We start from the raw sequence: 16,450 nt of genomic DNA on the forward strand, positions 1-16,450 counted from the left end.
AGCAAGGTCGGATTAGTGTGCGGCTGTCAAAGCAGTCTCACGTTTTCTGTGGTCGAGGAATACTCAGATTTACCCTTTGCTGAGATTATGCCGTATGGACCAGACATTTTAAGCGTAAGAGACGCGTAATGCGGTATTGCGTTAAAGTGGGCGAATGCTTTGCGTCCCAGTAGTGCTTGATAGCTACTTTTGAATGGGGCGATATGGAAAATGAGCTTTTCGCGATGGAGGTTGTCGGATGAACCGAACACGACCTCTAGTAGTATAGAGCCTGTATATTTGGCGTAAAGGCCAGGCGTCACTCCTTTGAAGGAAGTGCTGCTATGGTGAATTTCGGTAGGGTCTATCCCCATTCCGCGGACGGTGTCCTGGTATAGCAGGTGCCGCACTATGTTTCCGTGTTATCACATGGAGTGAGTTCACTGTTTTGACTTTAAGTGGGAAAGTCTTCTATTTTCCGGCGTGCTGCTTGTGGGGTTCGTCGTCTTCGCTTGGTGTGTCGGACCCCTTGCGTTCGGCGTTAAGTCGGCCGGACTGCTTGAAGACCCAACAATCTCTGTGGGTATGGTTTGCAGGCTTCCCGGGGGTACTATGTATTTGACATATCCTATCCAAAATTTTGTTTAGGTTGGATAGCTCGTCACTGTTGTCCTTGAGGGGCAGTGTTTTATTTTTCGGCCGAGAGCTTTTGAATCTGGCATTGACCGCCATGCTATTTGGGCCATTTTACTTATTCCGGCGCTGATCTTTTCTGCGTCGTGATTTCCCATTTCCATCCCTGACTTCGGATGTACTCGGGTCGCTGGTGCTGCATCTAGCCAGCCAGCTGTCTTCCCCCGTGCAAAAGCGGGTCATGAGACTTGTTAGTGCGGCCATTGTTCTTGGTTTTTCCTGGCCGAGGTGTCTGGCGAGCCATTCGTCTCAGACGTTGTGCTTAAAGGCTGCTAAGGCTTCGGCGTCCGGACAGTCGACTATTTGGTTCTTTTTGGTGAGGAACCTGTTCCGGAATTTTCTTGCTGACTCTCTGGGCTGTTGAGTTATGTGACTTAAATCGTCTGCATCCGGAGGGCGGACATAAGTCCCCTGAAAATTTGCTCGAAACGCATCCTCGAGCTCTTCCCAACTTCCAATGGTGTTTTCTGGGAGGCTTTTGAGCCAATGCCGAGCTGGCCCTTTGAGCTTGAGGGGTAGGTATTTTATGGCATGGAGATCATCTCCTCTGGCCATATGTATGTGTAGGATATAATCCTCAATCCAGACTCCGGGGTCTGTTGTTCCGTCATATGCCTCTATGTTGACGGGTTTGAATCCCGCTGGAAATTCATGGTCCAGTACCTCATCGGTGAAACATAGTGGGTGTGCGGCGCCCCTGTATTTAGGTGTGCCGTTGTCTTCAAATATTCGGCGGGTTGTATTGCTCCCTGGAGTCTTCTTTTTTGCCCATAGATGGACCTAACCGGGCCATCTTTTTTGCGAGGATCTTTATGTGGATCGTATGCCGGCTTGTGTGCGGCACCCCTTGCCGCTCTTAGCCTGTCATCTGGTCGTCTATCCGGCCAGGCGGCGTTCTTGATTTTTGACTGTGGGGGCTCTACGGCCTCCTCGTCAAATTTGGGCAACAACTTGTGCTTCGGGTAGCTCTTCGCCTGTTGACTATTGCCGTATTTATCAGCGGTATTGAGTATTTTGCTCCATCTCATTCTGAGTGTGTCCTCCGCTGTTTTGAGCTTCCGCTTTTGCTTCTTCATACTTCTTGCAGTGGCGACGAGCCTTTTATGAAGATTCTTATGCTCCGGTAGTTTGTGGGGCGTGAGATCGCCTTTTTCACTCGGGATGGGTTCTTGCCCAATCCATGCTGTTCGGATGGTTGCTTGGTGGCATGTTCATCGTCCACTGCTTCACCCTGCTCTAAGGCTGGGTCATTATTGGTACCGTTGTTATCGAGGCGGGACTTCGGGCGGCGCTTGCGTCGCCATTTTGGTTGTTTGTTGGGGGAGTTGTCCTTCGCCACGTCCCGTTATTCCTCGTAGTCGCTTCCTTTTGATGTATCCACCATGTATATGTCGTATGATGAGGTGGCTTTCCAGTGCCCAGTAGGCGCTGGTTCTTGGTCGTCTCCGGCATCGTCGTCCATACCGTCGATGTCTTCGGAGTCGAAGTCTAGCATGTCGGTTAGATCGTCGACAGTGGCTACTAAGTGGGTGGTGGGTGGGCTTTGAATTTCTTCGTCGTATGCATCCCAACCGTCCTGACCGCAGTCCGGCCAGGGGTCTCCTGATAACGAGAGATACCTTAGCGAACTCAAGATGTCTCCGAAAGGTGAGTGTTGAAAGATGTCCGCAGCGGTGAACTCCATGACCGGCGCCCAATCAGATTCGATTGGAGGGGGCGCGGGAGGTTTGGAGTTCGACGAGGAGTCCGGCAACTCGGAGTGACGAGCTTCATGAGGGACTAGGTCAGTGTTCGGCTCTATGGCCGTAGAGGTTGCAGCCCCCGAGGCGGTGTCTAGCCACCCGTCCTCGATCTGCGCAGCCGGCTCCGAATTGAAGATCGGAGCGGACTCGTGTGCGGCCTACAGGTTACTGTCCGGCTGCAGAGCTAAGTCATGCCCGTCGTGACAGTGCGGCGCGCTTGGCTGTGGCTCGAATCCATCGAAGATCAAGTCCCCGCGGATGTCAGTCGTGAAGTTCAAACTTCCAAATCTGACCTGACGGCCAGGGGCGTAGCTTTCGATATGCTCCAGATGGCCAAGCGAATTGGCCCGTAGTGCAAAGCCGCCGAATACGAAGATCTGTCCGGGGAGGAAGGTCTCACCCTGGACTGCGTCGTTGTTGATGATCGAAGAAGCCATCGAGCCTATCGGTGATGACACAGAGGAACTCTCAATGAAAGCACCAATGTCGGTGTCAAAACCGGCGGGTCTCGGGTAGGGGGTCCCGAACTGTGCGTCTAGGCGGATGGTGACAGGAGACAAGGGACACAATGTTTTACCCAGGTTCGGGCCCTCTTGATGGAGGTAAAACCCTACGTCCTACTTGATTGATATTGATGATGTGGGTATTACAAGAGTAGATCTACCACGAGATCAAGAAGGCTAAATGTTGGGGAACATAGCAGAAATTCAAAATTTTCCTACGAATCACCAAGATCTATCTATGGAGAAACCAGCAACGAGGGGAAGGAGAGTGCATCTACATAGCCTTGTAGATTGCTAAGCGGAAGCGTTCAAGAGAGCGGGGTTGAAGGAGTCGTACTCGTCGTAATCCAAATCACCGGAGATCCTAGTGCCGAACGGACGGCACCTCCGCGTTCAACACACGTACAACCCGGTGACGTCTCCCACGCCTTGATCCAGCAAGGAGAGAGGGAGAGGTTGAGGAAGACTCCGTCCAGCAGCAGCACAACGGCGTGGTGGTGGTGGAGGAGCATGGCAATCCTGCAGGGCTTTGCCAAGCACCGCGGGAGAGGAGGAGTAAGAGAGGTAGGGCTGCGCTAATAGGGAGAGGTTCTCGTGTCCCTGGCAGCCCCAAAACCCCCACTATTTATAGGAGGAGGGGAGGTGGCTGCGCCCCCATCTAGGGTTCCCACCCAAGGGGTGCGGCAGCCCTACATGGGACTTGGAGGGGGCGTCCAAGAGGGGGAGAGAGGGGGCGCGCCCTAGGGTCGGCCTATAGGCCCATCAGCGCCTAGGGTTTCCCCTCTCCCCTCCTAGCTGCGCCTTGGGCAAGGGTGGGAAGCACACCAGCCCACTCTGGGGCTGGTCCCTTTCCAGTCTAGGCCCATGCAAGCCTCCGGGGCTGGTGGGCCCTCCCGGTGGACCCCGGAACCCTTCCGGTGGTCCCGATACATTACCGGTGACCCCCGAAACACTTCCGGTGGCCAAAACCTCACTTCCTATATATTATTCTTTACCTCCGGACCATTATGGAACTCCTCATGACGTCCGGGATCTCATACGGGACTCCGAACAACATTCAGTAACCACATACAAACTTCCTTTATAACCCTAGCGGCATCGAACCTTAAGTGTGTAGACCCTACGGGTTCGGGAATCATGCAGACATGACCGAGACGTTCTCCGGTCAATAACCAACAGCGGGATCTGGATACCCATGTTGGCTCCCACATGTTCCACGATGATCTCATCGGATGAACCATGATGTCAAGGACTCAATCGATCCCGTATACAATTCCCTTTGTCTAGCGGTATTGTACTTGCCCGAGATTCGATCATCGGTATCCCGATACCTTGTTCAATCTCGTTACCGGCAAGTCTCTTTACTCGTTCCGTAACACATCATCCCGTGATCAACCCCTTGGTCACATTGTGCACATTATGATGATGTCCTACCGAGTGGGCCCAGAGATACCTCTTCGTTTACACAGAGTGACAAATCCCAGTCTTGATTCGTGCCAACCCAACAGACACTTTCGGAGATACCTGTAGTGCACCTTTATAGCCACCCAGTTACGTTGTGACTTTTGGTACACCCAAAGCATTCCTACGGTATCCCGGAGTTGCACGATCTCATGGTCTAAGGAAAAGATACTTGACATTAGAAAAGCTTTAGCATATGAACTACACGATCTTTGTGCTAGGCTTAGGATTGGGTCTTGTCCATCACATCATTCTCCAAATGATGCGATCCCGTTATCAACGACAACCAATGTCCATGGTCAGGAAACCGTAACCATCTATTGATCAACGAGCTAGTCAACTAGAGGCTTACTAGGGACATGGTGTTGTCTATGTACCCACACATGTATCTGAGTTTCCTGTCAATACAATTATAGCATGGATAATAAACGATTATCATGAACAAGGAAATATAATAATAACTAATTTATTATTGCCTCTAGGGCATATTTCCAACAGTCTCCCACTTGCACTAGAGTCAATAATCTAGTTCACATCGCCATGTGATTAACACTCACAGGTCACATCGCCATGTGACCAACATCAAAAGAGTTTACTAGTGTCACTAAACTAGTTCACATCACCATGTGATTAAGACTCAATGAGTTCTGGGGTTTGATCATGTTTTGCTTGTGAGAGATGTTTTAGTCAATGGGTCTGCAACATTCAGATTCGTATGTACTTTGCAAATCTCTGTCATATTGTAAATGCTGCTTCCACGCTCCACTTGGAGCTATTCCAAATGGTTGCTCCATTATACGTATCCGTTTTTCTACTCGGAGTCATTCGGATAGGGGTTAAAGCTTGCATCGACGTAACCCTTTACGCCGAACTCTTTATCACCTCCATAATCGAGAAACATGTCCTTATTTACTCCAAGGACAATTTTGACCGCTGTCCAATGATCCGTTCCTGGATCATTCTTGTACCCCTTGACTGACTCATGGCAAGGCACACTTCCGGTGCGGTACACAGCATAGCATACTATAGAGCCTACGTCTGAAGCATAGGGGACGACCTTCATCCTCTCTCTCTTTTCTGCCGTAGTCGAGCTTTAACTCTTAACTTCATACCTTACAACTCAGGCAAGAACTCCTTCTTTGACTGATCCATCTTGAACACCTTCAAGATCATGTCAAGGTATGTGCTCATTTGAAAGTATTATTAAACATTTTGATCTATCTTATAGATCTTGATGCTTATTGTTAAAGTAGCCTAATCCAGGTTTTCCATTGAAAATCACTTTTCAAATAACCCTATATGCTTTCCAGAAATTCTACATCATTTCTGATCAACAATATGTCAACAACATATACTCATCAGAAATTCTATAGCGCTCCCACTCACTTCTTTGCAAATACAAGTTTCTATAAACTTTTGCATAAACCCAAAATCTTTGATCATCTCATCAAAGCGTACATTCCAACTCCGAGATGCTTACTCCAGTCCTTAGAAGGATTGCTGGAGTTTTGCATATTTGTTAGCGTTCTTCAGGATTGTCAAAACCTTCTGGTGGTATCACATACAACCTTTCCTCAAGAAAACTGTCGAGGAAACAATGTTTTGACATTCTATCTGCAAGATTTCATAAATAATGCAGTAACTGCTAATCCTTTTCCAACAGACTCTTAGCATCGCTACGAGTGAGAAAGCCTCACCGTAGTCAACTCCTTGAACTTGTCGAAAAACATCTTTAATGACAAGTCGAGCCTTCTTAATGGTGATACTTACCATCATTGTCTGTCTTCCTTTTAAAATCCATCTTTACCCAACGGCCTTATGACCATCAAGTATTACTTCCAAAGTCATGGATCCTCTCTCGGATTTTATGGCATGTAACCATTTGTTGGAATATGGGCCCACCATTGCTTCTCCATAGCTCGTAGGTTCATAGTTGTCTATCAACATGACCTCCAAGACAGGATCACATATTACTCTGAAGCAGTACGCATCCTCGTCGACCTACGAGGTTTGGTAGTGACTTGATCCGAAACTTCATGATCACTATCATAAGCTTCTACTTCAATTGGTGTAGGCGCCACGGGAACAACTTCCTGTGCCCTTCTACATACTAGTTGAAGTGACGGTTCAATAACCTCATCAAGTCTCCACCATCCTCCCACTCAATTCTTTCGAGAGAAACTTTTCCTCGAGAAAGGACCCGTTTCTAGAAACAATTACTTTTGCTTCCGGATCTGAGATAGGAGGTATACACAACCATTTTGGGTATCCTATGAAGATGTATTTATCTGTTTTGGGTTCGAGCTTATCACGATGAAACTTTTTCACATAAGCGTCGCAGCCCCAAACTTTTAAGAAACGACAACTTAGGTTTCTCCAAACCACAGTTCAAACGGTGTCGTCTCAACGGAATTACGTGGTGCCCTATTATAGTGAGTGTGGTTGTCTCTAATGCCTAACACATGAATGACAGTGGTAATTCGATAAGAGACATCATGGTACGCACCATATCCAATAGGGTGCAACTATGGTGTTCGGACACACCATCACACTATGGTGTTCCAGGCGGTATTAATTGTGAAACAATTTCCACAATGTCTTAATTGTGTGCCAAAGCTCGTAACTCAGATACCCATCTCTATGATCATATCATAGACATTTTATCCTCTTGTCACAATGACCTTCAACTTCACTCTGAAATTATTTGAACCATTCAATAATTCAGACTTTTGTTTCATCAAGAAAATATACAGTATTTACTTAAATCATCTGTGAAGTAAAACATAACGATATTCACTGTATGCCTCAGCACTCATTGGACTGCACACATTAAAGTGTGTTACTTCCAACAAGTTGCTATCTTGTTCCATCTTACTGAAAAACGAGGCTTTTCAGTCATCTTGCCTATGTGGTATGGTTTGCATATCTCAAGTGATTCAAAATCAAGTGAGTCCAAACGATCCATCTGCATGGAGTTTCTTCATGCGTATACACCAATAGATATGGTTTGCATGTCTCAAACTTTTCAAAAACGAGTGAGTCCAAAGATCCATCAACATGGAGCTTCTTCATGCGTTTTACACCAATATGACTTACATGGCAGTGCCACAAGCAAGTGGTACTATCATTACTATCTTATATCTTTTGGCATGAAAATGTGTAACACTACGATCGAGATTCAATAAACCATTCCTTTTTAGGTGCAAGACCATTGAAGGTATTATTCAAAAATAGAGTAACAATTATTCTCCTTAAATGAATAACCATATTGCGATAGACATAATCCAATCATGTCTATGCTCAACGCAAACACCAAATAACAATTATTTAGGTTTAACACCAATCTCGATGGTAGAGGGAGCGTGCAATGCTTGATCACATCAACCTTGGAAACACTTCCAACACGTATCGTCAGCTCACCTTTAGCTAGTCTCCGTTTATTCCGTAGCTTTTGTTTCGAGTTACTAACACTTAGCAACCGAACCGGTATCTAATACCCTGGTGCTACTAGGAGTACTAGTAAAGTACACATTAACATAATGTATATCCAATATACTTCTATCGACCTTGCCAGCCTTCTTATCTACCAAGTATCTAGGGTAATTCTGCTCCAGTGGCTATTCCCCTTATTACAGAAGCACTTAGTCTCGGGTTTGGGTTCAACCTTGGGTCTCTTCACTGGAGCAGCAACTGATTTGCCGTTTCATGAAGTGTCCCTTCTTGCCCTTGCCCTTCTTGAAACTAGTGGTTTCACCAACCATCAACAATTGATGCTCCTTCTTGATTTCTACTTTCGCGGTGTCAAACATCGTGAATACTTCAAAGATCATCTATCCCTGATATGTTATAGTTCATCACGAAGCTCTAGCAGCTTGGTGGCAATGACTTTGGAGAAACATCACTATCTCATCTGGAAGATCAACTCCCACTCGATTCAAGTGATTGCTGCACTCAGACAATCTGAGCACAATCTCAACGATTGAGCTTTTCTCCGTTAGTTTACAGGCTAAGAAAATTGTCGGAGGTCTTATACCTCTTGACGTGGGCACGAGCCTGAAATCCCAATTTCAGCCCTCGAAACATCTCATATGTTCCGCGACATTTCGAAAAACGTCTTTGGTGCCTCAACTCTAAACCGTTTAACTGAACTATCACGTAGTTATCAAAACGTGTATGTCTGATGTTCGCAACATCCACAGACAACGTTTGGGGTTCAGCACACTGAGCGGTGCATTAAGGACATAAGCTTTCTACTGTCCGCATAATCGCTACTGTCAACTTTCAACTATATTTTCTCTAGGAACATATCTAAACAGTGGAACTAAAGCACGAGCATACGACATAATTTGCAAAGTTCTTTTGACTATGTTCAGGATAATTAAGTTCATCTCATGAACTCCCACTCAGATAGACATCCCTCTAGTCATCTAAGTGATTACATGATCCGAGTCAACTAGGCCGTGTCCGATCATCACGTGAGACAGACTAGTCATCATCGGTGAACATCTTCATGTTGATCGTATCCTCCATACGACTCATGCTCGACCTTTCGGTCTCTTGTGTTCCGAGGCCATGTCTGTACATGCTAGGCTCGTCAAGTTAACCTAAGTGTTTCGCGTGTGTAAATCTGGCTTACACCCGTTGTATGTGAACGTAAGAATCTATCACACCCGATCATCACGTGGTGCTTCGAAACGACGAACTTTCGAAATGGTGCACAGTTAGGTGGAACACTTTCTTGAAATTTTAATGAGGGATCATCTTATTTACTACCGTCGTTCTAAGAAAATAAGATGCATAAACATGATAAACATCACATGCAATCAAATAGTGACATGATATGGCCAATATCATTTTGCTCCTTTTGATCTCCATCTTCGGGGCTCCATGATCATCATCGTCACCGGCATGACACCATGATCTCCATCATCATGATCTCCATCATCGTGTCTTCATGAAGTTGTCTCGCCAACTTATTACTTCTACTACTATGGCTACCGGTTAGCTATAAAGTAAAGTAATTACATGCCGTTGTTCAATGACACGCAGGTCATACAATAAATAAAGACAACTCCTATGGCTCCTGCCGGTTGTCATACTCATCGACATGCAAGTCGTGATTCCTATTACAAGAACATGATCAATCTCATACATCACATATCATTCATCACATTCTTCATGGCCATATCACATCACATAGCATACCCTGCAAAAACAAGTTAGACGTCCTCTAATTGTTGTTTGCATGTTTTACGTGGCTGCTATGGGTTTCTAGCAAGAACGTTTCTTATCTACGCAAAACCACAACGTGATATGCCAATTGCTATTTACCCTTCATAAGGACCCTTTTCATCGAATCCGTTCCGACTAAAGTGGGAGAGACTGGCACCCGCTAGCCACCTTATGCACCAAGTGCATGTCAGTCGGTGGAACCTGTCTCACGTAAGTGTACGTGTAAGGTCGGTCCGGGCCGCTTCATCCCACAATACCGTCGAAACAAGATTGGACTAGTAACGGTAAGCATATTGAACAAAATCAATGCCCACAACAACTTGTGTTCTACTCGTGCATAGAAACTACGCATAGACCTGGCTCATGATGCCACTGTTGGGGAACGTGGCAGAAATTCAAAATTTTCCTACGAATCACCAAGATCTATCTATGGAGAAACCAGCAACGAGGGGAAGGAGAGTGCATCTACATACCCTTGTAGATTGCTAACCGGAAGCGTTCAAGAGAACGGGGTTGAAGTAGTCATACTCGTCGTGATCCAAATCACTGGAGATCCTAGTGCCGTACGGACGGCACCTCCGCGTTCAACACACGTACAACCCGGTGACGTCTCCCACACCTTGATCCAGCAAGGAGAGAGGGAGAGGTTGAGGAAGACTCCGTCCAGCAGCAGCACAACGGCGTGGTGGTGGTGGAGGAGCGTGGCAATCCTGCAGGGCTTCGCCAAGCACCGCGGGAGAGGAGGAGTAAGAGAGGTAGGGCTGCGCCAATAGGGAGAGGTTCTGTGTCCCTGGCAGCCCCAAAACCCCCACTATTTATAGGAGGAGGGGAGGTGGCTGCGTCCCCATCTAGGGTTCCCACCCAAGGGGTGCGGCAGCCCTAGATGGGACTTGGAGGGGGCGGCCAAGAGGGGGAGAGAGGGGGCGCGCCCTAGGGTGGGCCTATAGGCCCATCAGCGCCTAGGGTTTCCCCTCTCCCCTCCTAGCTGCGCCTTGGGCAAGGGTGGGACGTGCACCAGCCCACTTTGGGGCTGGTCCCTTTCCACTCTAGGCCCATGCAAGCCTCCGGGGCTGGTGGCCCCTCCCGGTGGACCCCGGAACCCTTCCGGTGGTCCCGATACATTACCGGTGACCCCCAAAACACTTCCGGTGGCCAAAACCTCACTTCCTATATATTATTCTTTACCTCCGGACCATTCCGGAACTCCTCGTGATGTCCGCGATCTCATCCGGGACTCCGAACAACATTCTGTAACCACATACAAACTTCCTTTATAACCCTAGCGTCATCGAACCTTAAGTGTGTAGACCCTGCGGGTTCGGGAATCATGCAGACATGACCGAGACGTTCTCCGGTCAATAACCAATAGCGGGATCTGGATACCCATGTTGGCTCCCACATGTTCCACGATGATCTCATCGGATGAACCACGATGTCAAGGACTCAATCGATCCCGTATACAATTCCCTTTGTCTAGCGGTATTGTACTTGCCCGAGATTCGATTGTCGGTATCCTGATACCTTGTTCAATCTCGTTACCGGCAAGTCTCTTTACTCGTTCCGTAACACATCATCCCGTGATCAACCCCTTGGTCACATTGTGCACATTAGATGATGTCCTACCGAGTGGGCCCAGAGATACCTCTCCATTTACAAAGAGTGACAAATCCCAGTCTCGATTCGTGCCAACCCAACAGACACTTTCGGAGATACCTGTAGTGCACCTTTATAGCCACCCAGTTATGTTGTGATGTTTGGTACACCCAAAGCATTCCTACGGTATCCGGGAGTTGCACAATCTCATGGTCTAAGGAAAAGATACCTGACATTAGAAAAGCTTTAGCATACGAACTACACGATCTTTGTGCTAGGCTTAGGATTGGGTCTTGTCCATCACATCATTCTCCAAATGATGTGATCCCGTTATCAACGACATCCAATGTCCATGGTCAGGAAACCGTAACCATCTATTGATCAACGAGATAGTCAACTAGAGGCTTACTAGGGACATGGTGTTGTCTATGTACCCACACATGTATCTGAGTTTCCTGTCAATACAATTATAGCATGGATAATAAACGATTATCATGAACAAGGAAATATAATAATAACTAATTTATTATTGCCTCTAGGGCATATTTCCAACACTAAACCCTAGAAGCTAGCCTATGGTATGATTGTCCTTCGTCCTACGGACTAAAGCCATCCGGTTTATATAGACACCGGAGAGGGCTAGGGTTACACAGAGTCGGTTACAATGGTAGGAGATCTACATATCCGTATCGCCAAGCTTGCCTTCCACGCCAAGGAAAGTCCCATCCGGACACGGGACGAAGTCTTCAATCTTGTATCTTCATAGTCTTGGGGTCCGGCAGATGATGATAGTCCGGCTATCCGGACACCCCCAATCCAAGACTCCCTCAGTCGCTAGCTGTCGAAAGCTGCCAGGGTGATCGTAATCAACTGCTCGCTTGCCAGCCTTCTCGGGTTTCTCATGAGCTTCTACAGCCTTCATAAGACCCTCCATCAGGAGGTGGCCAAATACCAGTCGAGGTTCTTCTGGGCGGGCGAGGGCGACAGGCAGAAGTACCATATGGTGAGCTGGCCCGACATTTGCAAACGCAAAGACCAGGGTGGCCTTGGGATCCTGTCATCCCGACGCATGAACATTGCCCTCCTGACCCGATGTTTGTGGCGTATTGCCAATGGGGAGGGAGGCCTCTGGCTCACCATCATCCGTAATAAGTACCTCCGTGGCCAACCTCTGGCCTTTTGCCAACGTACGGGTGGATCCCAGTTCTGGCAGTCCGTGATCCAGCTTCTGCCCGTACTATGCATCGGCACATCCATCTCGGTTGGCTCCGGGGCCTCGACCTTGTTCTAGTTCGACCGCTGGCTAGGAGACTCCCCCCTGGCTGCGCGACTCCCAGATCTATTTGCCATTGCGGCTGACCCTCGGGTCTTTGTAGAGACGACCCTTATTGACTTAGGGTGTCTCGCCTTCCGGCGCCCCTTTGGCCCCATCGAGGTGGTCGCCTGGGACTCCCTCCTCCAAGGCGTCGCACTTATGCTGATGAACGTCGTGGAGGACCGGGATGTTCTTTCCTGGCACCTCGAGCCCTCTGGTCGTTTCTCCATGAAGTCCCTATACGGCGCCATAGCTCCCTCGACGGCCCCGGAACCGTTTAGCCAGATTTGGGACATCCGACTTCCGCTGAAGATCAGGATCTTCCTGTGGCAATGGATCTGTGGACGTCTCCCCTTTGGGGTTGAAGTCCTCAAGCGTAATGGCCCGGGTGATGGGATGTGCCCCATCTGTGGCACGATTGAGGATGCTAACCACATCTTTTTCTCGTGCCACTCAGCCCAGTTCCTTTGGGCCTGCTTCCGCGAAACGGTGGGGGGACAGTGGTGTAATACCAACTTCCCCGACCTGCTTGCCAAGCTTAACGCTTCCCCTACTCGCTACCGCCATATTAGATGGTTGCGTTGGGGTTCTAGCCTGGACGCTTTGGAACATTCGCAATAAGCTTGTTATTCAGAAGGTTCCCCTCCGACGTGCGACTGACGCAATCTTCAAACTGTGTGGTTACCTGCAGCTTTAGCGGCCGCTTAGCCGCCCCCAGGACCGGGACATCATCACCGCCCTCCTCTCCGATCTTCGCTAGATGGCGCTCCGCATGGCTCCCCCGCTGCCGCCTCCTCCTCCTGAGCCTGACTAGTCCGCCTGGCGGCCTTTTGGCATGTGTGTTTTGGGTTTTGGGCTTATTGTGATGTGCCCTCAGCTTTGCACCTTTCTTGTACTATTTGTTCTTGTGGACCTCCGTGTGTGTGTGCGTGGTTTGTGTTGGACCTTGTTGGATGCTTGTTGTGCGGTGGCTTTATAATATAAAGCGGGGCGAAAGCCTTTTTCGGTATAAGGCGTAAAGAGGTTTTTCCGAAACCCAAGCCGATAGCCAGAATTTTGTATCTTTCCCGTTCCCAATTGTGAATTTCGCCCTTTAAGTTAAAAGAACCTGTTTACATTTCCGAATCCCGTTCCAGATCAATGACCCCTTCCAATTGCACACAAAGAAGGAGCAGTTCGGGAAGTACTTTGCTGCAAGGATCCTAACTCAAAGCCCATTATCATTTTGCGAGATCTTCCAGATCCATTCGGTAATAAGGTCAAAGTTCATCTTTCTCGGGTTGGAAATGTCTAATCATTCCTAGTTTTTAGGGCGACAATGATCAGCCCATCTAATCATATGGTATATGCGTTTTTTCGCGTCCGCTTCCCAGAAAAAATCTAGCACACATTTTATTAAATTTCACATGCACCCCTTCTGCTAAAATGAACAATCTCATTGTAAAAGTAGGAATGACAGAGAGGCAAGCATTAGTCAGAGTAAGGGTAGCTGCTGAAGACACAAGCTTCCCTTGTCACAGATCACAATGCCGAATGACCTCAGTTGTGGGATCGCAGTCCGCTTCCATAAGCAATATATGTGCACAAGAGCCCAAGATAAGCGATGGCAAAGGCGTCTATTTTGCAGTTGAGCAGTTATATAACATAGGTTACTATATGTTATTACAAAGTTGCCAATCAATGCCTCATCAAAAAGTGGGATAAAAAAATCAAGGCAATCCAACGAAATAAGGACGTAACGTGTCAACAAATACCACTCTCACTAGTAGAAAAAGGGCCTAATGTGAAGCACATTAGTCCCGATTTGTAACAAAACCGGCACTAATGTGATCATTAGTGTCGTTCCAAACAGCTAGGGGGGTGGAGATCATTAGTACCGGTTCGTGGCGACCCTTTAGTGCCGGTTCAAGCCACGAACCGGTACTAAAGTGGTTGTTGCAGGTTGTGGTCAGGCTGGGGGCCCACCGGCACCTTTAGTACCTGTTCGTGCCACAAACCGGTACTAGAGGTTCCTAGTTGATAGCGGTTTTTAAGTCCCACCTCGCTCCGCTAATAGAGTTTTTACCACCTTAAATATGTTACTTCTCAAACTATCATAACCACTTGGTCTTCATTGAATTATACGTGTAAAATTTGTGGCCGCAATATGAGTCTTCTCCGGTTCTACCGAAGAGGACTCATATTGACAATTCAGATTGTACACAAAAAGATCATTGATGATCAATGTATTTTTGATGTATTTCTCTATAGCAGTAGCGTGTTTTGGCTGAAAGGCGGTACTGATCAATGTATTTTATGTATATTTTTACATGTTTACACAAGAGCCGGTTCGAACTGGACAATCTCTTAGGAAGTATCAGGGTTTCAGACGAAAACTCATCTGTTACACCGGCTATTCAATATTTTAATAACGTAGTACAATCCGGACTTTTTTATGTTCAGATACACAATTCAAATCCACGTCATCAACTTTCAACCTTTTCTGACATAATTTGTTATTTTCGATGCATTTACTGGTTTATTTTCAAAGCTAAATCACCGTGAAATTGAAAAGCAGTACAAAATGAACTCTGAAAAGGTTGAAACTTGGCAAGGTATCATAATTTCACCCGCATAGCATGTGCAAAAAGTATAGACGGTTACAGCTAAAACTGGATGCACTTCGTGTACAAACTGGACAATCTCTTAAGAAGTATCAGGGTTTCGGACGAAAACTCATCTGTTACACCGACTATTCAATATTTTAATAACTTAGTACAACTTCAGACTTTTTGTGCGTTCAGATGCATAATTCAAATCCACATCATCAACTTTCAACCCTTTCTGACATAATTTGCTATTTTGATGCATTTACGAATTTGTTTTCAGAGCTAAATCACCGTCAAAGTGAAAAGCAGTACAAAATGAACTCTGAAAAGGTTGAAACTTGGCAATGTATCATCATTTCACCCGCATAGCATGTGCAAAAAAGTAGAGAGGGTTACGGCAAAAACTGGATGCATTTCGTGTACAAACTGGACAATCTTTTAGGAAGTATCAGGGTTTCAGACGAAAACTCGTCTGTTACACCGGCTATTCAATATTTGAATAACTTAGTACAACTCCGGACATTTTTTTGCGTTCAGATGCACAATTCAAATCCACGTCATCAACTTTCAATCCTTTCTGACATAATTTGCTATTTTCGATGCATTTACTGATTTGTTTTCAAAACTAAATCACTGTGAAAATAAAAAGCAGTACAAAATGAACTATGAATATAATGATAAAACACACTAATATTAAATATAAGAAACTCTAAATACAGCAAAAAATTACTCACAAATAAATAGAAGAAAATATATAAACCACAAAAGAAAAAAACTATATGAAAAAAATTATTTCCACGCTGCACAGTGGGCCTGCTCGGCCTTGGGCGTGCATATGCAGGCCCATAAGGCCTAGCAGGCTCACAGGGCAGCGCGACAAAGTTAGGTCCAGAGGCCTGCATTATATAGGAGCTCGAAGGAGCAGCCGAGGCTAGGTTTATAAACCAGTGCAGCTGCCCTTCGCTCGGCGAGGTGGGACTAAACAATGAGCACCGCGGAACAGGAGCGCACGCCCTTTAGTACTGGTTTGTGGCACAAACCGGTACTAAAGGGAGGCCTTTAGTACCGGGTGGAGCCACGAACCGATACTAAAGGGGGTCGTGTCCCGCCGCTTCGCCTGGCCAAATTTAACATTTAGTACCGGTTCCTGGCTCCAACCGGTACTAAAGGCCTCCCCTGTATAACCACACTTACGAAAATTTTCAGTTATCTTCTTCATCTTCGTTGCGCCGCCCCCGTCGCGCCACCCCCCGGCCCCGTCGCCGCCCATGCGCCGCCCCTATCGCCGTCGTCGCCGCCCCCGTCACCGTACATCGTCGCTGCCCCCGTCGCGCCGCCCCCCGG

This window comes from Triticum dicoccoides, chromosome 2B (assembly GCF_002162155.2).
Source record: "Triticum dicoccoides isolate Atlit2015 ecotype Zavitan chromosome 2B, WEW_v2.0, whole genome shotgun sequence".
Lineage (NCBI taxonomy): Eukaryota > Viridiplantae > Streptophyta > Magnoliopsida > Poales > Poaceae > Triticum > Triticum dicoccoides.